The sequence below is a fragment of the Pinus tabuliformis genome, chromosome 5_1, assembly GCF_031772625.1.
Source record: "Pinus tabuliformis cultivar Carrire ecotype Pingquan chromosome 5_1, CPIR1, whole genome shotgun sequence".
Classification (NCBI taxonomy): domain Eukaryota; kingdom Viridiplantae; phylum Streptophyta; class Pinopsida; order Pinales; family Pinaceae; genus Pinus; species Pinus tabuliformis.
In genome coordinates this window covers 888,502,753-888,526,845 of record NC_142305.1, presented here as the reverse complement: position 1 = coordinate 888,526,845, position 24,093 = coordinate 888,502,753, and the positions used below count along the sequence as shown (strand labels likewise).

At 37.7% G+C, this 24,093-nt stretch overlaps 2 long non-coding RNA genes across 2 annotated transcripts; both read right to left on the bottom strand.

Annotated features, from left to right (window-relative positions):
- Positions 1 to 21,670: 21,670 nt before the first annotated feature.
- On the bottom strand, positions 21,671 to 23,058 carry LOC149167660 (uncharacterized). The gene is made up of 3 exons (XR_016260572.1): positions 22,800 to 23,058; positions 22,464 to 22,558; positions 21,671 to 21,977 (listed from the first exon to the last, which is right to left on the bottom strand). It is a non-coding gene; the product is annotated as an uncharacterized LOC149167660 (long non-coding RNA).
- A 6-nt stretch (positions 23,059 to 23,064) lies between these two features.
- On the bottom strand, positions 23,065 to 23,836 carry LOC149167659 (uncharacterized). Its single transcript, XR_016260571.1, has 3 exons — positions 23,586 to 23,836; positions 23,308 to 23,451; positions 23,065 to 23,180 (listed from the first exon to the last, which is right to left on the bottom strand). It is a non-coding gene; the product is annotated as an uncharacterized LOC149167659 (long non-coding RNA).
- Between the last annotated feature and the right edge of the window lie 257 nt (positions 23,837 to 24,093).

Here is a 24,093-nt window from a genome sequence, read left to right as displayed (position 1 = left end):
TAAAGAGATAGAGAAATTCACATTCAGTCAAATGGAATACAATCCTTATGATCCCAAGAATGTTTGCAAGCAACATTGCGCGATGATTCATTTCAGTTGGCCGAGCGAGAGTTATTCTCGACATGATGAAGAAAGGATAACGAATTGTTACAATGCACCTAATCCCTACAAACCAGTCAGCTTTGCAGGTACATCACAAGTTACTCCTTAGTTAGGAATAAATTTGGAAGCAAAACCATCAGTGAGGTGCAACCCAATGCGTGAAAATGGGAAGCAAAAGGTTGTGCACAATCCAACGGAAGTACAAAGCGCGAATGGAAAGCGGATCCAATCATCTTGAAAGTGGCGATAACAACAGAAAGAAAGAGGAATAAGAAGAAGCATGAGGAATAATTAAAGCAAAAGGAAGAGAAAGAATAAAAGGAACAAGAAGAGAGGAAAAGACAAGAAGAAGAAAGGTGGAGAAAAGAAGGGGAAGACGCAGCCCTGAAGAAAGCCGCAGAAGAGGAACATTACTAACTACTTGAAGAGGAGAGTAAGTAGTGTCAAGATAAGCAACTTGCTCAAGAAATTGAAGATATGATAGTAATCCAAGATATGGAGGTAGAATGGAGCATCAAAACTAGGATGTCGATCTCATGCCTTCCACGTAGCAGATCACCACTCAGTCTCCACCACCTCCTTCAACAAAGCAAGCTCCAAGTGAGGAAGAGGAAATTTCTCCTCTTGATGAGGGTCCAATGATGGATATATATAGCTTTACCTATGATTAGATAGAGAAGAATATCATACATGCAAGGAATAAAGACTTCCCAGACGATATCGTACATCCTACTTTTATCAAAGAAAAGGTGATCATGATGGACACAAGCAAGAATCCGAAAGTCATTATCATAGTCAACCTGGCCTTCACACAAGCCTCTAAGATAAACACAAAATATTTGATGGCCGAGAACAAACAAATGGAAAAGAACTTAGAGGATGCAAGGCAACAAATTGAACAACTACAGGTAGAGGTTCAGAAAGCAACTCCCACACTAATGTACTTACAATAACTTAAGGCAACCATACTTGGTGAAGTATTGACATTGGGAGACACAATGAGGAACCTTTATGAGGAGCTTGTCATCGTGCACAAAGAAGTTTTCCTCTTGCTCGACATGTAGCAGAACTGCAAAGACTATGCTAAAACTCTCAAGGTTGTTCATACAACCATTGTTGCTATGCATGTGGGGAATGCAGTACATAGATGCATCCCTTGAGTTGGTGAAGAATACAAGACAACAGGTTGAGCTAGAGAAAGCAAAGGTTCAAATTCACATCTAAAGCAACAAACAATTAGGCTCATTCATCGCCAGCATTCAAGCCTCTTATGCACGGTTATATAACAACGTGGATTTCATGGTGAAGTCACACAAGATCCATTAAGTTGGCTCACTCACTGAAGCCAAAGGCAAGAACAAGGTCAAACAAGAAATGGAGGAATACTTGGACCAATTCAAGCATATCGCCACCAAGGGAGATATAGAGGTGAACAAACATGATATGAAAAAGTACATTGGTGGCCTTGCCAAGATAAACACCATGTTGTTCTTGTTAAAGAAGGAAACATAAACTAGGTCGAAGACCGTGTACCCAAATGTGATGGAGGAAAGAGCCCACTTCAAGCCTGATCCTCTCACAAAGTTTAGGGAAGTCATCTCACAATACAAATATTGGCACTACTATGTGACCGAGAAGCTACAAGCTGAAGTGGCTAAGATGGAGTTTCCCAAAACTTAAGCTTGAATTGTTGTCATACTATTAGGCTTATTTGTTTGACTCCACCCAATTTTGTCTTATATGGGCGTGAGAAATATTGTAATATTCTATTTGTAATTAATTATAAGTGAAATTCCAAGAGTCAGTTGTGGAACGTGAAAAGTCATTTTGTGATAAAGTCCAAAGGTCATGGTTGAAAGAAGTCAAAGAGACATCAGGGAAGTCCAAGAGTCGCAAAGGGGATATGATTAGTAATCTCATTTGTTATAAATATACCCTCATTATTCATGTAAACGACTTTTGGTTTGGCTTTTGTCTTAGGATCAAAATCTAGGGATTTTTCTTAAGAGCCTTGACTTCTCTTTAGCATAGAGGGAGTATCTTTCTTTGGAGGAGCAAGTGTTGGATTCATGTTCCACTATTGGGACTAGTGGTTTTTCAATTGTATATGTATGTTTGTGACTTTCACTTTAATAAAATCTCAGACTCGACATGTTTTCATGCATATGTTGTGAATATAGTAGGACTATCGTTGTTATGTTTGCAATATATGTTATTTCATTTACGCTGACACTTATGAACTGTTTCGTTTGCATTGGTATGAATCTTGTTGAATGTGTGATATTATGTATTTAAATCATGGTTATCTTGTGAACTATTTTGTAGGTTAACTCATGATTCCTTTTATGCTAGTGTTTTCCTTTCAAGTTGTGTACTATTACATGCTTCTAAGGGGCTCACTTCTCCACCCTTGTTGCAATAGAACCTCTCGTGAATTTCACTTGGATCTTCACGAAGTTAAACGCTTGTGTTACCAAAGTCATAGTACATCATTCTATGTATTAATGTAGCCAAGGCATACCACTAAAACCCATTATTTCAGAAACAGGGTCATGTTCCGGATGGGGCTTCTACTCCAAACAATGTGAGGTATAATTGGGACTGCATGTCGGGGGGATCCCCTGAATGTTGTTGGGTCCAACACTGTCAACATTTCTAGTGCTAGAAGGAGAGCCTGATGACAAGTTGAGCTCGTGAAGTATTTTTGAACTTTCCTTATCATTATATGGCTTCTTCCCAAATCTTAACCCCGACATGTTTTTCCAGAATTGCAAATCCAAAAGTGCCCTCGGGGATAATTAATGACTTGTCAGATCTAAAGTTTTATGGTGAGGGTGGAACAACCATTCTCAAGCACACCATTTGTTTTCTTGAATTTTGCACTTCTCATAAAATTCATTGCGAGGATACTACTTGTAGGTTGTTCGTCCTTACATTCGAAGCACACGTTAAAGAATGGTGTTACACATTGCCAACTATTTCCATTCACTTTTTCGAACATCTTGTTAAGGAGATTTATTGTTCCTTTGACAAGTATGATGCTAAATCTGTTTATAAGATAATAACGCATCTTAGAAAAGCACCTGATGAATCTCTCGAGGATTTTCACGATCCTTTCCTTCATTTATGTTATGAATTTTTCGAAGATGATATTGATTGGAATTTCATGAAATTGAAGTTCAATTTTCTTGTTCATATTTCGTTAAACCCATCAGAATATGAATCTTTTGAAAGTCTCCCAAAATATACTGGTTATGGATCTCTTAAGTCTATGATGAAGGAAGTTGATGTTCTAAGTGACTCTTTGTCTCCCCCTCATCAAACAACTCCATGTATGCAGGTTGAGGTTGGAGAACTTGGAAATTCCATTTGTTAATCTACCACCCTTTTCTCCCACCCCACATATTCAGGATATAAACGAAAGTTTTTAGTGCGGATCTAATTTTTCCAGTGATGTTCTTTTTCCTCATTCTCCATCTATTGGTTCCTTTGATCCTCCTGATTGTGAGTTGTTACATGTACCTTTTATAATCGCTTCTTCCAGTTCTCATGAGGATCAAATTCAGGATGGAGTTAGTGTTAACTGAGAAACTTGTGATGTCATTCATAATGATTGTGTGGGACTCTGTTTCTAAACAAGAGTTTGCGATGAAAGATGATCTCGCCTCTCCCTCATTATTTCGACATTTTCCGCGAACTTGTCGCAACTATCGCATCTTTCGATAAGTTAGTTTTTGAGAATGTTAATTTTAATGACAATCAAGAATCTTGGAATGTCAATTTTACATTTGAACAGGGAGAGGGAGAACCTTCTCTTTGTGATCTCTCTCATCTATCATCTTATCAGTCTTCAGAAGTAGAGAGTGAAATTTCTTGTTTTCAATTGCTGCCTCTCTATGATTCATTAGGTTATTAGGATTCTTTATTTTTAGACGAGGAAAATTTTGATCGTGGCTGCCTTGATCTATTAATTGAATCATCTGGTGATCACTCTATATTCCCCAATCTTGATTTTTCTAGGCCACCAGTTTTCAATGGTATACCTTTTGATGTTTTGGAACTCGCAAGTTGTCGAGGAACTTCAACATGAGCTGATGGTTATGTCAGGTTCTCGCAGTCTTGATTCTAGTCCAAAGCATGATCAGGATAGTACTTTGTCTCTCAAGAATCCTCATTCATTGATTGTAAAAGTTGAGAATCATTATATATCGCAATCATCACATCCTTCACTTGCTTTTCTTGATCCTATTGCTCAATCATTGGAGGAGTCATACCTAGAAATCTCATTTGTAAAACACAAGTTTTTCTTTTTCTTCATGTTTTCCAAGTTTGAAAGTTCAGAAGAATGCTTTATCATGACAAGTTGTTGCGATGTGAATAAACACCATAATGCATTAGCAGAATGTCTACCACATGATTTCTTGTTATATTTTTCTTCTTGCGTTTTTAGTCTTCAGATTTTTCATCTTTTCGTGTTTTATCTTCCTTGTCAGCGGTTATTCACGATGATCTTTCTTGTTGACGATTCCCTTGCCCACACAGGTTAGGTAATGCTTCAATGGTTACATTTGAGGTTTCATTTCACATGAACCTGGCTTAGCCTTGGTTATTTTAGGAGTAGGATCACTTTGTTTTAGTTGTTTGTCGTTGCTTTATTTATTCTGCTCCTTGGTATTTCCTTCCAGTTTGTATTAAAGTTTCTCATGAGATAATCTTTGGTTTTCGAAGCAAACAAGGTGAAGTATAAGGTGATATTATGTGATTATCAGTGCTTGGCTTTCTGTGTATTACTTCTCTTCGCATGGGATTCACACCCCTTAGTCGATGATACCCTAATGGAAAATACTTTATTTCTCGGAGAGAGCCTTAGTGGAATTGCGATGCTTGAATTTATAACTAATATCACCTACTCTAATCAATTTTATGATTGTTCGGTTTTTCCTTGTCAACTAAGCTGAGTAGAGTATGGAGAGGAGGAAACTTAAATAGGCAGTCTACATTTTAGAGGTGTATAAATATCCTTCTCTAAAGGAACAACCTCTTCTGCTCTCAATAAGTTAGGAACCCTCTTCCAGCCAATGAAATCAATAAGTGCCAATGCACATTTCTATGAAAATATGTAAAAAATAAACAAAGGGTGAAAGAAGAGAAAGGATTCCTGCGTAGAGAGGTGAAGCATGCAACTCCATCGGGGTACTGGCAGTGGAGCAATGTTTGTGTTCATGAAGTGACTATGTTGGGGTACTATCTAGGCTTGTTGGCAATGGAGAAACACCAGAGATTGTTGGGTTGTGTTATATTCTTTCCACGACTAGCCCACGTAGTTAATTCGAGGGTTAGAAGGGGGGCGGATCCCCCCCTTCGTTGTGTAGATTGCGTAAAGGGGGGGGAGGGTCATAGGGAGTTTGAGGGGTGCAAGTAACCCAAGTTTTGTTTTTGGACCCTATATTAGGTTGGGTGGACCTACCTATGGTTTTGTCCATGATTTTTCGCACATGGTTTTGGATGCGATGGTTTTCGGTCCATGGTTTTGGACGCGATGGGTTTCGGTCCATGGTATTGGATACTTCGACATGTATAAATATGTATTGTAACATTGAAAGGAACATAATGAAAAATCAAGCTGGTAGTCCCGGTTTTGGGATCCAGGGGAAATCTCTGTGTATATGTGTTTTATGTGTTATGCTCTTGCATTGTTTATTTTTTGTGTTTTAGAATTCGTATGCAGGTAATTTCTGTACAGGGTTAAAACCTACATTTGGAATCAGAGTTGTTTTGGCTTCAAGGGGACGCCTCTGTTGCTGAGGGGTTTAAATCATGGTCAGAGTTTTGAGTTGTGGAAACTCAAGATGGAGGATCTGTTGGTGGATAAAGATCAGTGGATCACGGTAGATCTGGGTACTAAACCAACAGGAGTGTCCGATGAAGAATGGAAGAAGTTGGATCAGAAGGTTGAGAGCATAATACGATTGTGTGTCTCAGATTCAGTATTGCTGAATGTCTCAGGGGACGCTACAACGAAGGCTTTGTGGGACAAGTTAGGGACTTTGTACCAATCTAAGTATCTGTGAATAAATTGTTCCTACGGAAAAAGTTGTATAACCTGAGGATGAAAGATGGAGACTCGGTGACAAAGCATTTGAATGCATTTAATACTGTGGTAAGTAAGTTATTATCAGTTGATATTAAAATTTCAGATGAAGATAAGTGCATCAGTTTGTTGTGTTCTCTAACAGATTCGTGGGATAGTCTGGTTATTGCAATAGGTAGTAATGCAATTGCCTTGTAGTTTGATGAAATAGTCTCATCCTTACTGACGGAGGAGATGAGACGGAAAAATATGGAGAGCCAGAATGGTGATGCCTTGCCTGTATGAGGACGGTCCCAAAATAGAAACAAAAATAAGTCATCGAGTGGGAGATCTAAATCTAGAGGGAGATCTAAATCTCCATGAAAACCTGTAAAGGTGGTGTGCTGGAAATGCAGAAAGGAAGGGCACTACAAAAGGGATTGTAAATATAAAGCTGCTGACAAAGGAAAGGGATCTGATGATGCTCCTTTTGCAGAGGTGAAAACCACCTTAGATGAAAGTGGGGATGTGTACTTGGCTTCTTCAAGTACACATGTAGATCATGAGGCATGGTTGATTGACTCAATTGCATCCTTTCACTTCACTCTCCATAGAGAGTGGTTCTGCGAGTATGAGAAATATGATGGTGGTTATGTCTTCTTAGGGGATGACAGGAAGGCTAGAATCGTTGGTCGTGGAAAAGTAAAGTTGAAGTTGCAAGGTGGAAGGGTTAGAACACTTCCAGGTGTTCTTCATATTCCTGCATTGGCTAGAAATCTGATTTCCCTAAGCAAGCTGGATGATGCAGGTGTAAAAATAGTGTTCGAGAAGGATACCTACAAAATGGTTCAGGGAGCACTGGTATTGATGTAGGGAGTTTGGATTGGAACTCTGTACAAGCTGCAAGGTAGCACTGTTATTGATGGGTGCAACAGTTCGTGGTTCCTGAAAGTGGAACAAAAATTCTAGTGGTCTCTGGAGAGAATACCATGCTGTGGCATCAAAGGTTTGGACATATTGGAGAGAAGGGCCTTCAAATACTTCATGGTAAAGGTATGGTAGAAGGTATGAGTAATAGCTCTCTGGATTTTGATTTCTATGAAAATTGTGTATATGGGAAGCAAAATCGGGTGAGTTTCCCCTCTGGTGGTAAGAGGGCGAAACAGATATTAGAGCTTGTGCACAGTGATGTGTTTGGACCTGTGAAGGTTCCATCATTGGGTAAGTTTGTGTACTATGTATCATTTATAGATGACTTCTCGAGGAATACATGGATATATTTCCTTAAGAAGAAATCTGAAGTCTTTGATAGGTTTAAAGAATTTAAGGCTCTGGTGGAAAACCAAACAGAGAAGAATATAAAGGATCTGAGGACAGATAATGGTGGAGAGTTTTGAAGTAAGGAATTTGAAGAATTCTGTAAGAAGTGTGGTATAACATGACAAAAGACTACTCCATATACACCTCAGCAAAATGGAGTTGCAGAAAGAAATGAACAAGACGTTGATGGAAAGGGCAAGAAGCATGCTTAGTGGTGCCGGGTTAGGACAAGAATTCTGGGCAGAGGCGATGGAGACTGCATGTTACCTGGTCAACAGATCACCTTCATCAACATTGGAAGATAAGACTCCACAAGAGGTATGGACTGGTAAGAAACCTTCTCTTTCACATATGAGAGTATTTGGATGTGATGCATATGCACATGTTCCAAAGGAGAAAAGAACCAAGTTGGATAGTAAATATGAAAAGTGCATCTTTATTGGGTATATAAGGATGATTTAAAGGGTTATAAGCTTTGGAACCCAGTAACAAGGAAGGTTGTGTACAACTGAGATGTGGTGTTCAGAGAGGTGAAAGGTGTTATTAAACATGAAGTCCAACCAAAGGAACCTGAGAAGATAGAGTTTGAGATAAAGGAGGAAGAATCAGACTCTACAACAGAGGAGGAATCAGAATATGAAGAGCCACAAACTCCGGGTGTGAGAAGATCAGTTCGAGAAAGAAGGCAACTAGAAAGGTATAGTCCGTATGCTTTTTGTTCAGATTTTGCTTTATCTATTACTGATGATGATCCCAGAACTGTGAAGGAAGCAGTAGATTCAGAGGATGGAAAAATATGGAAATAGGCCATGGTTGATGAAATGGCATCTTTGCACAAAAATGAGGCTTGGGATCTGGTGGAGTTGCCTTTTGGAAGGAAACCCATTAGCAGCAAATGGGTGTTCAAGAAGAAGACAAATGTAGAAGGAAAGGTGGAGAAACACAAAGCTCGGTTGGTAACAAAAGGTTATTCCCAGGTGTCGGGAATTGATTTTGGTGATATTTTTTCTCCTGTTGCCAAGGTAACTTCTATTAGATTACTTTTATCTGTTGTTGTTGCTTTTGATTTTGAGGTAGAGCAGATGGATGTGAAGACAACATTTCTTGATAGGGATCTGGAAGAGGAGATCTACATGAAGCAACCTGAAGGTTTTGTGGTGAAGGGTAAGAAAGAACTGGTATGCAAGTTAAAGAAGTCTCTGTATGGGTTAAAATAGTCACCAAGGATGTGGTATCAGAAATTTGATACATTTATACAGGGACTTGGATTCACCAGAAGCAAAGCAGATCACTGTGTGTATTTTAAATTAATTGGTGACCGTGTTATTTATCTGGTCTTGTATGTGGATGATATGTTGCTGGTTGGAAATAACAAAGAAATTATCCAGGATTTGAAGACCCATTTGTCCTCCAAATTCGACATGAAATATCTTGGTGCTTCAAACTATATTTTGGGCATGGAAATTAAAAGAGATTGGACAAAGAGGAAGCTCTGGTTAAACTAGAGGAAGTATCTTGAGACAATATTGCAGAGGTTTAATATGCAGGATAGTAAACCGGTGAAGGTTCCTATTCCTGTAGGTGTAAAGTTATCTGCTGAACAGTGTCCCAAGACACAAGAAGAGGAAGAGGACATGTCCCGTGTTCCATATGAAAATGCAGTCGGTAGCCTGATGTATGCGATGGTCTGTACTAGACCAAACATTGCACATGTAGTCAGAGTATTGAGCAGGTTTATGTCAAAACCAGGGAAGGAACACTAGACAACAGTGAAGCGGGTTTTCAGGTATTTGCATGGCACTAGTGATTATGGTTTGTGCTACCAAGGAAGACCAAGATTGGACAGAGTGTTGGATATTCATGGCTTTGCTGATGCAAATTGGGCTGGAGATCTGGATCAAAGAAGATCTACAAGTGGGTATGTGTTTAACCTATTTGGAGGTGCAGTCAGTTGGATTAGTAAGAAACAATCTGTAGTGGCACTATCAACTACAGAGGTAGAATACATGGCAGCCACTCATGCAAGCAAGAAAGCAGTTTGGTTGCAGAGATTGTGTTCAAGTATGGGGTTAGTATAGGGAGCTATAAGGATAGCATGTGACAGCCAAAGTGCAATTTTCTTGGCAAAGAACCCCGCATATCATTCAAAAATAAAGCACATTAATGTTCAGTAGCACTTTGTGAGGGATATGATAGAAGACAAAAAGGTGTTGCTGGTAAAGGTGGACACTTCGAAGAATACTGCAGATGCATTGACAAAATATGTGAGCTCTGAGAAGTTCTCTTGGTGTAGAGAAACAATGGGCATTGCAAGGTTGGATAAATGACTAATCTCTCTTGTGGTCCCCTGTGGAAAAAAAACAAGTGGGAGAATGTTGGGTTGTGTTATATTCTTTCCATGACTAGCCCACGTTGTTAACCGCGGGGTTAGAAGGGGGGTGTAGCCCCCCCTTTGTTGCGTAGCGGGGGGGGGGGGGGGGGGGGGGGGGGGGGGGTCACAGGGGGTTTGAGGGGTGTAGGTAACCCCATTCTATGGGGTCCGGGGTAGCGCCTCGGAAAATTTTGTTTTTGGACCCTATATTAGGTTAGGCGGACCTACCTATGGTTTTGTGCATGATATTTCACACATGGTTTTGGATGCGATGGTTTTCAGTCCATGGTTTTGGATGCAATGGTTTTCAGTCCATGGTATTGGATGCTTCAACATGTATAACTATATATTGTAACATTGAAAGGAACATAATGAAAAATCACGCTGGTAGTCCCGGTTTTGGGATCCAGGGGAAAATCTTTGTGTATATGTGTTTTATGTGTTATGGTCTTGCATTGTTTATTTTCTGTGTTTTAGAATTCGTATGGAGGTAAATTCTGTACAGGGTTAAAACCTACAGAGATGAAAACCAAGAATTTGATAATACTTTTTCACTTGTGTATCTATATACTCCTATTACATAGTCGAAATAGCTAATTTTGATTTCTCTTTGTTAGTGTGTCGGTGATGAAGAGAATGGTAGAGACTATATCTATAACTGAAGCTAAGTAAAGAAGATATCATGATTGATGAAATGAACAATACTTCCTGAAGAGATAGACCTGGTTTATAAGAGATAAGACCCATACAAAGAGTTGGAGTTCTACTAGTGTGTCGCCAAGTGTTATAGCTGTTACAACCTCTTCAAAATTTTTTCCCATGCTTTTATTTTGGATCTTACCTTCTGCCAACAGGAGCTTATCATTCACTATCGTCGAGTATTCATGCTAATGATGGAGACTTATACTTCCATGCAGTGTTTGTGATGTCTTGTTTTGACCCTGATTTGAAACTTTTCTAACAAAAGGCATCTCCTTCCTTGAACTTGCAGCATTGTGGGTCTTCCCTCTTAGAACTGTGCAATCCACCCTCTCTGGGAATTGCGTTGGGTCTTGAGGATCTGAACTGCATAATCATGGAAGGCAGGATAGTCTTTGTTGAAGAAAGTGCAACTAGGTTCGGTCTTCATAAATGTAATTTTGATATTTGTATTTATAAAAGAAAAGAAATATTATTTTTGTTGTTTAAATAAATGAGTTTCTTTCTCATTGAATAGGTATAGAACATGTCAAAGTGCTATAGGTAAGTCAAAGAGTCAAAAGAAATGTTTAATATCCTCAAGATACCTCCAAGTAAAGTCACAAGTCCTCTCCGTGCAACGACATCACCAAAGAAGCTAATATGAAATGGAAAAGTTAAGTCGGAATCAAGTCTTCAAGTCGACCTAAAGGAGGGAAAAACCTCTATATATAGAGGTTGTCCACTCCTCCAATGATATCATAAATAATCTCTAAAATCAATGAGAAAGGAAGTTGAGGAAAGGGTGAAGGAAGACGAGGAAAAGGAGCCTCTAGTGCAACGAAAATGAGAGAACAAAACTGATCCTTAGAGGACTATTCTAGGGTCAAATTATAGTCACACGTGTGAGAAAAAGAAGGGTTATTTGCTGTCATAACAGCCCTCTACCACAGTCACATATCCATCATTGTTTGGCATAGAAACATAGGCCTTTAAGGCCTCTCACTTAAGTGAAGAATATGCTCTCTCAACTGAAGAAAGAAGAGGTCAAATACATAGGGAAACCCCTCACACATGCGAAGAAATAGGGTTGCACTACTGTCATAAAAAGTCTGCAACTACTCATCATGAAGGATCTCAGTTGGGCAAGAGAATAAAGGTATCCTCATAGGTGAAAGAGTTCTCCAAGGATCAAAGATAAGTATCTCTTCTAGGGCTAGCATAACAAGGAATATCACCAGTTGCTGGAAGAAGAACGAAGTGCCAGAAGAAGGAGGATGAAGTGTCGGAAGAAGGAAGGACTTGACTTGTGCTTGGAGGATATTCTTGTCAAGAGTATAGGGTTTGGCATTGATTAATAGAAGCTGCAATAAGAGAAATTTAGGAAAGGGTTTTCCTCTCTAAGAGAGAGAGGTTTTGCCCTGACAGAGAGCCAATATCTTGTGTTATGGTAGCAGTTTGATGAATTAAACACACATACACTAATAATAAGAGAAGAAGATCAAGCTAACAAGGAAAATTGAAAAAGTACTTCACAAATTGTTATCAAGTCTAGAATAATATTATCATATCTAATTGCCCTAGATTCTTCAACATGTATCAGAGCTTAGGTGACACATCAAGGAAAGGGCATCTCAAGAACACTCATAAGGTGACACATCAAGGAAGGACATCTTAATAACATCTACAATATTGAACCTTGAAGCCAAGAAGTCTCAAATACATCAAGGACAAGAAGGTCTACCGTCTACTATGCATCAAGGAAGACTACTAAGCAAGAAGATAATATTTTCATATAAAGGCTCCTACAAGAAGATCCATTCAAAGAAGGACTTACATCAAGTAACATCATCTTCAAAGGAAAAAGGACTACAAGTCAAGCCTCACTCTCCAAGCATATCTTATCATCAAGTCAAGACCATTTGAAGAACATCAAGATCCAAGAAGGCAACCCATCAAGTCTTCAAGAAGAAAGCAAGTCTACTACATCACAAACTCTATCAAGTAAGTACATACATGTCCCCTCCTAAACATACCTCAATGTCTTTTTGCAAGGAAAGCAACAAATTGGTTGGGACTACTAACTTCCTTGCATGGAAGAAGAGGATTTATTTACTTCTCAAGGATAATGAACTTCTAGACCTCATCAAAGGGAATATCACTATCCTTGCTAAGGATCAAACTCAAGCCTTAGCCAACTACAATAAGGATGAGACAAGAGCTCAAAGGATTCTAATAGAATCTATCAAGGACTCTCTCATTCCTTATGTCTCCAAATTTGAAACTTCAAAAGAAATCTGTGATAAACTAATAGATCTATTCTCGGTAAGCAAAAAACTGGAGAAGTGATATCTCTACGTAATGATTTGTAACAGATGAAGATATCAAAGGAAGGAATATATCTCTACTTCATGAAGATATCTGAGATGAGAGATCAACTTCAAGAACTAGGAGAAGTCATGTCTGACAAAGAAATGACAACTGTAGTACTCAATGCTCTACCTGAGGATTGGGGCAACTTCACATCAAGCATATATGCCAAGAACAAAGTTACCCCACTAAGTGAACTATGATCTCTATGTAAGATTGAGGAAACTAGAATCAAAGCAAAGGATGAGGTGGTATCAAAGGAACAAGCTCTTGCTACCATGGCCAAGACAAAGGGAAAATTTTGCAACTTTGGTCCACGAAGAACAAACAATAGAGATATGTCCAAAGTCCAATGCTATGGATGTCAAGAATATGGACACTACAAAAGGGATTGTCCCAAGATTAAGGACAACAACAAGAGAAAAAGAGAAGAAGCTCACATAACTCAAGAAGTGAAAGAAGAAGACAAGAAGCATAAGAAGGAAGAACCTTCAGATCTCTACTATGACTAAGTCAACTTTCTTACATATGTCTTTTGTCAAAGTTTTGAGTAGTATAGGAGCATATATAAATAGGATAGAATGCATGGTTTAAAGATATCTTCTAGAATATAGTAACATGATGTAGATATAGCTCAATATATTCATGTAGAAGGAATATACCTATTAAAGGACCTCATCCACGATAAAAGAAAAATGATCATGACTAAATCTTAGAAAGCCTCCATCATAAAAAATAAGAAGCATTTGCAGGATAAGGGTCTTCAAGATCCACTGACAAGATCTTCAAGAGAAGGTTCATAAAAAGAAGAAGATGTCTCAATAATAATTCAATTCATGAAACTGAAGAAAGGATGATATGCAGGCAAGAAAAGATGAAGCAATAAAGGACATACCAATCAAGAAGGACCAACAAAATAAAGCTGAAATGATCAAAAGCAGAATCAAGATGAGGTATGTATGCACCAACATTTAGCCATGTCATCCTATGTATTATTGAGTCATGGGAATAGTTCTAAAACATGATCAAGTATAAAAGGATCTCTTTCACCAATGAGATGATCGAAAACATGTACTCCAATCCATTGAAGGCCAAGATTAAGAAGTGCCCTCATAAAGAGCATGAGGTGGTTGACTAAACATAAATGAAGAAATAGATCAAACATGTAAGAACACCATGGTCACGAAGAATCATTATCTGAAAAGATCCATTAAAGACATCTCACAAAAGAAGGCATGACAACTTTGACAAGGAAAAAGATTAAAGGACCCTTGACATCCATGAAGGCTTTGTATATATTAAGATGCAGATAACTAATTCAAGTCTACAAATATGTCATGATGGAAAGTCATCCAACAAAACACTATTTGATGTTGAAGTAATATCAGGATGAAGTCATGAAGGGCTACTAAATCGAAATATGGGAACAAGCAAGTACAACTAAGCATCCATATGATAAATATTCAGAAGTATAGTCAAATGATAAAGGAGTAGCCAGATGACGAAAGATCCTGACATACACCAAGAAGGCCACTTTCCACGAAGGAAGAAATGACATGACAATCTAGGAAGGAAAGTGATCGATGGCCGGTGCCCTACCAAGAAGAAGTTCAAACAAAGACTTCATGACATCAAAGGAAGAAGGAGATCCAATAGCCAAAGGACTCATGAAGAAGAAGTTGTTGATGTATGGAAAAGTCCCTAGCTAAGGGGGAGTTTCTAACAAGTTCCTAACTAGCATTTGCACCTGATGTTGCAAAGGAAACGCCGTAAGGCATAAAGTGTGGAAGAATAGGGACATGTGAATGGGCATTGTTGAAAGCAAGGGTGGATGATAAAGAGTTGCAATTGAAATTGTTAGTTATGTGTATGTTGAATATAGATATTTTATAAATAATAGTGTGTAGAAGAATAATGACATGTGAATGGACATTGTTGAATGCAAGGGTGGATGATATTGAGTTACACTTGAAACTATTAGTGATGTGTGTTTTGAATATGGGTAAGTAATAGTAGTGTGTGGAAGAATAGCAACATGCCAAAAATAAGGTTACTGCAAAAGAAACAAATTCTTGGTACACGTGAATTCACCCTCGCAAGCAATCCATTCAAACCTTCTATGCTGAGTTTTCTCCGTGCTAAATATTTATACTTTTCTGCCTTCCATAGTTCTAAGAGAACATTATGGTCAGAAAAATTTTTGCAATTAGGAAGGGACACCAACCTCCTTGTGGTACCTTATTCAATACAGATGATAGATAAACGCCTTCAGAGATAGCAAAAAACAGAGTGAAGGGTAGTATAAGCAAAATATTTTGTGTAAACGATGTCCCGTGCACTATTTGTCATAGATTATCCTTCTAATATTCTCACCAGTGAAGGAAACAAGTTTTTCCAAGCCCCAAAAGTCAATAAAAACAACATATTATCAATACAACAATGCAAAGGTTTCTATCTTCCTGTATTTTACATCACAACTGAGCATCAAGGGCTGGCACTTCCAAAGGAGCGTGATCAATTCTTCTTAAAATTCGCCACAAACAAAACAACACCATCAAGACCAGTAACAATGTAAGTAAGAAAAATAAAATATCTAACCATATATATGCTATTATTCTCCGTTGGTAATTCATAAGTGGTGACATTTCAAGAGCTGATGCGAATTCAAGCAGCAAGCTAGCCAATGTTGTCAATTTGCTGTAAAACATTTGGTAGACAAACTTTGAATCTCAAATTCACCAAACAATGAGTAGTATTAAATAGCTCTAATTATCTCCATATAGCCAAGCTCACATATCCACTGTCAAAACTGAAGTAAATTGAAAACGCTATCAAAACTTTTATCTCTTCCAAAACATAATTTAAAAACACATTGTAATATCTTGTCCATCTTTTGCTATCTAATGATAACCTAAAAATCACAAAACTTTGGTATTCTTCTTCTACAATGCCAAGATTTCAAATCATGATTCATACGTAGATAATCTACCATAAATTCCATAAATTTAAAAATGAATGCATATTTAAAACATGGTAAATGCTTAGAATTTTCATTATATACTGAATATCAGTACATTATGATATTAAATAAGGCAACATTTTTCATCCCTGTGGTGGAAAATAAGATCAAGGGAAGCAGCTAAGAGCCATGGACTGTTTTATGATTGAGAATGTTGCTGTAATCAATGCTTGACTGGCTACAATGGCTGCTAAAGTGGCAACAATGAACATTAACCAATACACGGGCTGTAGTATTGCTTTGTAAAATGTAGAGCCTATGTCCCCTTGGTTTTCTATCAAATAAGTCACTTGTCTCGTATATGTGATAAGCAGAGATGGGTAAACCAACACACAGAAAGCAAGCTGCAACGAAAAACCCAAATTTCTCATTATGGTACTAAAACTTGAGGGTGAAGCACGCAGGTATGATGAAATACTAATAATTATGTCCTTGACATATAGCTTGGACCTGGATTGATTTCCTGTTGAAATGGCCCAAGTCTGCAAACATGGCCTCCGCACTGGATCCAGCCAGAACAAAGCACTGATGTTAGTGTTTCTATTTGTATAGCTTTAACATAAATAATTGGGATGAAGTTACGAATTTTGTTTGAGAAAATCATTGGTATGGATTTATCAATTCAGTTAGAAAACAGTTCCAAGTATACTATATGATAAAATGAGACACATATCATCATGCGAATAATCAATACCTCTTATACATAAGACTAAACCTACAAGCATCACCCATCCTTATTAGTGATATTCATGAAAGTAATAGTATATATAATATGGGTTGAATGCCTTGAATGCTCTAGGATAATATTTCACAATATTATACTATCCTATCATGATGTTGGTCACGAACCAGGCAAACATTATGGGTGAGAACATGAAGCTAACTTTAATTGTACCGAGTACTTTGCTATATAATATGGGTTGAATGCCTTGAATGCTCTAGGATAATATTTCACAATATTATACTATCCTATCATGATGTTGGTCACGAACCAGGCAAACATTATGGGTGAGAACATGAAGCTAACTTTACTTGTACCGAGTACTTACACTCTAGATGAAACACCAATGTATTCAAAATGCTTCTGAGTACTCTAGGTGAAATTCATAGCACTCAGTGCCATTCATTTTGATACAAAGACAAAACATGATTTCCAACTATGAAATCTGAAAAATGAGGAACTGGTTATGAGAAATTATGTAGCTTGCCTAACATCCCATGGCATAAATATCCAACTGTGGATCCTCTTTCCAACAACTTAATTAGTCTTCTCACTTTTGGATTTGGGTACAGCCTTGTATGGTATCTTGATTGCAGATTCCCAAAATATTTAGGGGAGCAGTTAAATATTTGACAGCATTTTTTATTTCGATTACAGAATCCCCAAATATTTGGAGGCGCAGTTAAATTTTTGACTAAGTGTTTTATCTGGATTGCAGATTCCCCAAATATTTAATAATCAGGCGGACATAAAAACCGTGAAATTTTTAACCGTGCCCATATCGTTGTCCATCCAATTGCCAAATATTCAGAAAATCGGCAATCAGATAAGCTCCAGGATATGGACGTGGATGCTATTTCCAAGGCATTACATGGATACAAGAAGTCTTTACACCGGCTGGCGGGCTGAAATGAATGGCAGGTAGAGAAGATAACGTTTGATCATCTTGAAGGGGCAATGTAGAAAATATTCTGTTGACTTAGCCTGAGGATATTCACACTGATAGAGATACGTACGATTTGACATAATCTTTAAATGTTCAAATGAGTCATGAAAATAACTGAATCATTTTAAATAAGAATTATCGCTGTCTTTAATGAACTGTCCATATATATCAAAACATTTCGAGGCCTATTAGAAGTGCACTCGAGAAATATATATGTATAGACACACGGTTTTCTTTTTAATTGAAGTGAGGTTGGGTGTATTTCCATAACAATGTCTTCCCTGACGAAGTCCATGCAATTTGTGGTTAATTTATTCACTACCCATGTAATTATATCTCTGATTATCACCTCACTTCAACTGAATTGCAAGGCAGCACCTGCAAATGCCAGAGTGGAGTCCTTTCCAGGATATCATGGCAATATTAGTTATGAGATATATGCTGGGTAAGTGCCATATCTATCCAAGGTAAAGTATATTTATTCATGAATAAAGTTCATGTTCAAATGTAACAATAATTGAAAGTAACAAATTCAAAGTGCCAGATTTTTCACTGGAAAGAATATTTATTCATTAACAGAGTCATTTTCAAAAATTTTCAAAAATAGCATGCATGAATTTGCCCCTGTTTGTAAATAAACAATTAGCTGTGTACTTATGCAAAGATTAAGAACATAACCAAAGAGTTCATAGCTTGTAGAATGTTCATAGCTTGTAGAGTGCATGCTTATATGACAAAGAAAGACAGAAAAACATAAAAGATATACAGATATCTAATTGTTATGCACAGACTGTGAATATGTTTGAACAAAGTTTAATTTCTATGGATACTTAATAAATTTGGTGACAATTGAAGCTAAAAAATATTAAAGTCAAAATTGTTGCATGGAGAGTTCAAAATATGTAAAAGACTAGGAGCGAAAATTGTTATATGGAGTGCTTACAGATGTGATTCTACCACTCTTATATTCTATTGGATGAACAATTAACTGCATGAAAGTCTTTTTGTTTTCTTCATATTCATGCAGGTATGTGACAGTTAGTGAGGCCAATGGAAGAGAACTTTTCTACTATTCTGTGAAGTCAGAAAGTAATCCAGCAAATGATCCACTTCTTCTTTGGCTTGAGGGAGGTCTTGGTTGCACCGGTTTCACTGATTGTGTATGAGATTGGTCAGCTATGGGAATTCTTGCTCTTATTATCTATTTCAATGCTCAAAGTTGCTATTTACTGAATGAATTTTGATCTTGTACACATTAAGTTTTCAAATTGTGTAATCTGGCCATGGGAACAGCTTGTTCAAATGGCTAACTGTAAGCTCACTTTTACCCAAGTTGTTGGAATTGGCACCCAAAACCGAGTCAACTGCTGTTCTGGAGGTATGGTGCCTGCCAAATTATTGCCCTCCAGGGATCTGCACAAGAAGGTATATACTTATGCGAGTGCATTTAAAATAATCAAAAGGGAGACATGCTAATGCATTTGTTAATAATATCCAGCGTCGGGCTCGATCAAAGTGCACCAGATTGGATTTATCTTACATTATGGCAATGTTTGACAAATTTCCAATTTCATTGGGAATGGCACCACTAAGCCAATTCAAAGCCAGATCCAAATTCTGTAGATTCTTTAGTTGACCAAGTTCTCTCGGTATGGTACCCAGTATATTGTTTGCACGAAGGTTCCTGCATAAGATACCAATTTGCTCAAGGTTGTTCATGTCAACAGTTCGACAAACATATTCATATTTCTAGACTAACTTATAACTGTACAAAAACTTGGCTCATGTGCAAGCTTCATTTGAGTAATAGGCACTTACAGGTCTGCAGCGAAGCTAGAAGGGCCAATTCTGGTGCTAGAACCCCTTTAAGAGACGAGTTTGGAAGATTTTTGCATATAAATTTTTTAAACTTATTCAAGTACTTTGAATCTCAAGTATACAATGCATCAAAAGAAAACAACTGATTCAAACAACTTGGAGAGACTCAACATCAAATGTTCTTTCAATTCTACTCATTTGAAATTAAAAATGGATCTGTGATTCAATTCATCATGGGATTCTAGGTCGCACAACACCAGGACTTGGGACATGCAAGAGACGTGGATACGAGCGTCCAACACAGGACACAACAACATTCGAAATGTGACAAGGATATATATATATTCAAAAATTTAGAACATTTACAAAATATTAATATTGATGCAACTAATTCCTACATCAAACATACAAGAAATTGGAGTATTCAAGAATCAACACACATAAAATAGTAGTTTAGGAGTTAGAACTACAGCTTTCTCATTGAGTCCCTTGATGTCATCGAAATCACAATGTATTACATAGACACTAATATTACAGGTAGACATGCCAATGGCAAAATACAAAGTAGAGTAGATAGCAGATACGGTGGATATGTTCTTTCTTGAGCTTGGTGTCTTGTTATAGCAAAGTGGTTTGCAGTGCCGGCAGCTTCTCCTATAGCAAAGTGGTTTAGAGTGCCGACAGCTTTTCCTCGAGCAGACAGAATAGTGACAGCGGTAGATGGACTTGGAGAAGGGGATGAACACCAAAATTGACGTTCTTCCCTTTTTCCTGTGACCTTTGTGGTATAAAAGAAGAACACTAAAATTGGAGAAACGACAATTTCACCTCCTTCATTCTTCTTTACCTACACAATCACCTACACAATATTAGAGCATTTTCCTGTGGCTGGAAGTGAAAAAAGGAGGTGAAACTGCTTTTCTAGTTCTGTTTTGGCTCCTTGCACGTCCAACACTCGAGACATGATAGGTCATGTGTCAGAATCAAGTTTTCCACGTGTCTTGTTTTTTTTAGGAAATGTGTCAAACTCATGTCCAACACATGCCTAAGTGTGTCATGTATTTGAGACATGGGATACAGACATGCAGACCCTGGGGGATGTCTCTGGCCTCTTAGGAGATACATATAACATGGCCTCACACTATACAATTCTTGGCTATTCTGAATTCATATTAACTATATTACAACCATGATAACCATTCAATTGTTGTTGATGTTGCTTTTGAAAAAAATTGTCCTTTTTAAAGTAATAAAAGCACAACATAACATTACATCTGCTCTAGAATGTGCACACTATTTTTTGTGTTCTAAATTGACTCTCTATTATCAATCCAACTAGATACAATGATCATCTGATTGCCCTCATTTTTCTAGGGAAAATAAAGGTTCCCTGGAAACACAAACTGACTTTCACCAATTTAAGAGTGACATAGTGGGTGAGTTCTAGGCACCTGCCAAAACATGGTCGAAATTTTTGTGCGCTTTGCAGGTTTGACAAAAGCAAAAATAGCATCCTGCAACTTCGGAGTGCAATAAGATTTGCAAATTTTGTAAACAAACTTTAGAGAAATGTAGTTTGAGAAGTGTTATTTTCCTGATAAATAATTGGATTGCTCAAAATTTTACAAGGTTGAAGCCAGGCATAGAAGATCCAACTATAGAGCTTCATAGGGCAAATGGTTGCATATACAAAGCCATACATTCCCAAGTTCCAAGTTCTCTGTACAATTAACGCTTAGAAGCCATCCAATTAAAAGGGAACTAGGGAGGGTACATTGTCACCTATTGTATACTCCCTCTGCACTTTGGGCTAGTGCTTTTCTGCCCTCAGGAGAGATCCTTATGTGATCTAAAGTGCAAAAAAAAATGACTTTGACCAACAAAGACACTTGGTATCAGAAAATTAGTTTACTGTAATTCAATTGTTACACCTAAATTCTGCTGAGAAATTGATGGGACATCAAGCTAATGTTCAGATCAGCTCTTATAATCATTAATTTGCTAAAATTCTTTGTGCAAATCTGCTCTCAAACACCTCAAATTTGCAGACCCACATGTAAATCTCCAAAAGCAATGATGAGAAACTCTTAAAATTTTGTTTGTGACTGTAGTGCCTTGAATTCTGTGGGTTATGGAGACAAGTGTAGAAGAAAATTAACTGAGCAGGAGTGATTCCCAAGGCCAACCAATTCAGAAAATTCCAAGTAATAAAAAACACCGATAAAATGAGAATTAGCCTCCAAGTAACTGTCACCTTTATCCAATGCCATGCATACAACGTTTAGAGATATTGACTTCAAATTCAAAGTGGATGTCAACAGTCAGATTACTTCAAAAGCACCTTTTCCCACCAAGTTCAATGATGCAGAAGCATCATCACCACCCCACCATGGTTGCAGCATCCCATGAACATTGAGAAGAGGTCAAGCGAGATAGCACTGTGGAAGAGACAGTGGGTAATTTTCGTCCCAGCATTCATCCTCCACCATCCAAATTCCCTTGCTTTCATCTGACAACCCACGGTTTCCCAGACCCAAGGATTCTCGTAGCCAGCTGGAACTTCTGTTTCAAGAGGATTCGATCAGTATTTCTAACGTTTACATTTTGAGCAGTCCAAGCTGTTAACAACCCCATGAGAAAATGACCATTTCCGCGTTGCATCATCTCTAGTTAGTTCCTTGTAATCAGCCACACTTAATTTGAATGATGGCTTTTTTGCTGCCAAAAGATAAAAGGCTTTATAAATTTCAGGAAGCCCAAGACCTAAAAAACAGTAAGAACAGGAAGAAAAAAAATGTCTGGAACCGAACCCTCCTCCCATCACCCCCAACCCTAAATGGATACTAAGAATAATAGATATTGAAAAAAAAGAAAAGAGTTTTCTTTCCATTTTGCCCATTACTAAGCAGTAACTTCCAGTAGGATCTTGGACTTTATAGAGTAAGCACCATGCTGTCTGCATAATGCAACTTGAAATTTCCAATAAAAAGATTAAAAACATTTCATCTTGTCTCTGAATAAAACGAAGAATGAATGAAGAAAAGTTACCAGATAGTTTCCAAAGGACCCACTGCAGTTTTAGCCTTGGCCCTGGACAAAGCTCCACTGGTAAACTCTCTAAATGATCTGCCTTTGAATAAAGTCTGCATGCATATCAAGATTAATAGGTGAGAGAAATTGGGATTCCCATATCAATATAAAGAGACAGAGCAGTCGGAGGGTCAGCATTTTCTTCAAGTAAAATTTACTGCGGTGGGTTTAGTATGAAATTCTCTCTACTCGGTTCAGTAAATAATACTTAAATCATTGGGATTGAAATTTGAAATTGAAGATCTCCAATGTTCTACTCTGGAGTCTGTACCAAGGGTAGAAAAGCATACTTACTTGGAATGCTTTGCGCAGATCAGGAGCCTGAAAAATTTCTTTGCTGGGTAGTTTATCTAACTTTACTTCCATACTTTTCATAATTGAGGGATCCATGGTGCTCAGAGCCAATAGCTCTATGACTTGAAGTTATGGGATTTTCACACCCCACCTCAATTCTTGCTCTTATTATCTATTTCAATGCTCAAAGTTGCTATTTACTGAATGAATTTTGATCTTGTACACATTAAGTTTTCAAATTGTGTAATCTGGCCATGGGAACAGCTTCAAATGGCTAACTGTAAGCTCACTTTTACCCAAGTTGTTGGAATTGGCACCCAAAACCGAGTCAACTGCTGTTCTGGAGGTATGGTGCCTGCCAAATTATTGCCCTCCAGGGATCTACACAAGAAGGTATATACTTATGCGAGTGCATTTAAAAGAATCAAAAGGGAGACATGCTAATGCATTTGTTAATAATATCCAGCGTCGGGCTCGATCAAAGTGCACCAGATTGGATTTATCTTACATTATGGCAATGTTTGACAAATTTCCAATTTCATTGGGAATGGCACCACTAAGCCAATTCAAAGCCAGATCCAAATTCTGTAGATTCTTTAGTTGACCAAGTTCTCTCGGTATGGTACCCAGTATATTGTTTGCACGAAGGTTCCTGCATAAGATACCAATTTGCTCGAGGTTGTTCATGTCAACAGTTCGGCAAACATATTCATATTTCTACACTAACTTATAACTGTACAAAAACTTGGCTCATGTGCAAGCTTCATTTGAGTAATAGGCACTTACAGTGTCTGCAGCGAAGCTAGAAGGGCCAATTCTGGTGCTAGAACCCCTTTAAGAGATGAGTTTGGAAGATTTCTGCATATAAATTTTTTAAACTTATTCAAGTACTTTGAATCTCAAGTATACAATGCATCAAAATAAAACAACTGATTCAAACAACTTGGAGAGACTCAACATCAAATGTTCTTTCAATTCTACTCATTTGAAATTAAAAATGGATCTGTGATTCAATTCATCATGGGATTCTAGGTCGCACAACACCAGGACTTGGGACATGCAAGAGACGTGGATACGAGCGTCCAACACAAGACACAACAACATTCGAAATGTGACAAGGATATATATATATTCAAAAATTTAGAACATTTACAAAATATTAATATTGATGCAACTAATTCCTACATCAAACATACAAGAAATTGGAGTATTCAAGAATCAACACACATAAAATAGTAGTTTAGGAGTTAGAACTACAGCTTTCTCATTGAGTCCCTTGATGTCATCGAAATCA